The sequence below is a fragment of the Citrus clementina genome, unplaced genomic scaffold, assembly GCF_000493195.1.
Source record: "Citrus clementina cultivar Clemenules unplaced genomic scaffold, Citrus_clementina_v1.0 scaffold_9, whole genome shotgun sequence".
NCBI lineage: Eukaryota > Viridiplantae > Streptophyta > Magnoliopsida > Sapindales > Rutaceae > Citrus > Citrus x clementina.
In genome coordinates this window covers 5,920,907-5,922,477 of record NW_006261964.1, presented here as the reverse complement: position 1 = coordinate 5,922,477, position 1,571 = coordinate 5,920,907, and the positions used below count along the sequence as shown (strand labels likewise).

At 29.7% G+C, this 1,571-nt stretch overlaps 1 long non-coding RNA gene across 2 annotated transcripts; it reads left to right on the top strand.

Moving 5' to 3' along the window:
* Positions 1-49: 49 nt before the first annotated feature.
* On the top strand, positions 50-980 carry LOC112100232. Of its 2 annotated transcripts, XR_002906542.1 has the most exons (3): positions 50-154; positions 422-526; positions 626-980. It is a non-coding gene; the product is annotated as an uncharacterized LOC112100232 (long non-coding RNA). The 2 variants fall into 2 exon arrangements; XR_002906541.1 differs by having other exon boundaries at positions 50-526.
* Positions 981-1,571: the final 591 nt, after the last annotated feature.

Here is a 1,571-nt window from a genome sequence, read left to right as displayed (position 1 = left end):
AGAGTGGCAAATAAATATAGTTTTCTGTTTTTTGATGTCAGTTAATGAAAAAGATACTTATAATGAAGATGAGATCAACGAAATTCGCTCTGATTGGACTACTTATGTTAGTGACTGGATTTGAAAAAAAATGCAAAAGTGACAAGTGATGCAGGTAAATAGCATATGATTCAATTGAAGTACATTAGTTTATTGTTAATATTTTTCATGCATAGATTTTTCCTTCTCTTTGTGCATAGATATCTTATGCTTTCATTGCATAAGGCAACTATATCATCTAGTTGGATTCATAATAAAAGCTCTCAGTTAATTCAATCAAAATTTGTCAATGCTGTACTGGTAACCATGACTTACTTTTTTAGCCTCTTCCTTAAACAATAACAGTAGTATATGGCAGTAATTTTGGTTTCTTGATGTGTAGGGCTATGTCGAAGTGTAGGTGGTGTTGGTGGGGGTGGCATATTTGTTCCTGTACTTAATCTGATTATTGGATTTGATCCAAAATCATCTGTAGCACTATCAAAATGTAAGTGAAACAAACCCCTCTTTTACCGATACAATCTTGGTTGTTCAAGACAATCATATGCTTACTCTCATAGTCGTTTTAACCCTCATGCCTGAGCAGGTATGATCACTGGTACTGCGGTTGCTACTGTTGTCTACAATCTAAGGCAAAGGCATCCCACACTTGATATGCTCGTTATCGACTATGACCTTGCACTTTTGTTTCAACCCATGTTGGTTCTGGGGATCAGTATTGGAGTTGCTTTTAATGTGATTTTAAGCACATGAACACATTTTCCTTTTCTATGTACAACGCTGCTATGAAAAACTTTTGGACCGATAGTGGAATGCTAACTATAGGCTCAATGTATAGTTTTAGAAACAATCTTATTTTAGATTTATACTTAAGACATTTGATACATTTATACATACAATGCAAGTTCATTTTAATATGAATTCAGGTTTCCTATGCTTTATTATGGTGTTTGAAGTTAGTTGACAAATTTTGAATTTTATCAAGTTTCAATGTTCTAATATATATTATGTGCAACCCAAGACAAGGAATTACAATATTTGATATTTTTATCAAGTCATTTGCATTTGACCATTTTGAATAATGTCACATGTATATGACTATTATTAAGTGTCATACACATTTGACAATCTTATATTGTGAAAAATATTTGATTATTATTAATTGACAAAAATAAATGACAATTTTACTAAATGTCAAATAAGCATATTTGACACAAGAATATTTGGCACTTTTTAATTGTCAAATATTCATTTAATTGACAGTTTTTAAATATCAATTATTCTCTTTTTTTTTATAGTGATTCTTCTTGGTATTAATAGACTCCCACATTTTACAAAGTCTAACTCTTATCATCCAACTATCTTTATCATTGTTTAACTCATGAAGAAAATAATACTCCATGAAGCACATAATACAAAAAATTTAAATAAGTCAAAAAATAAAAACACCCATAACATTTCTAAAGAGGATGTTGATTAAATAATAAAAAAAATCCAAACATAACAAATCTTAAATGCTTAATATTTATATA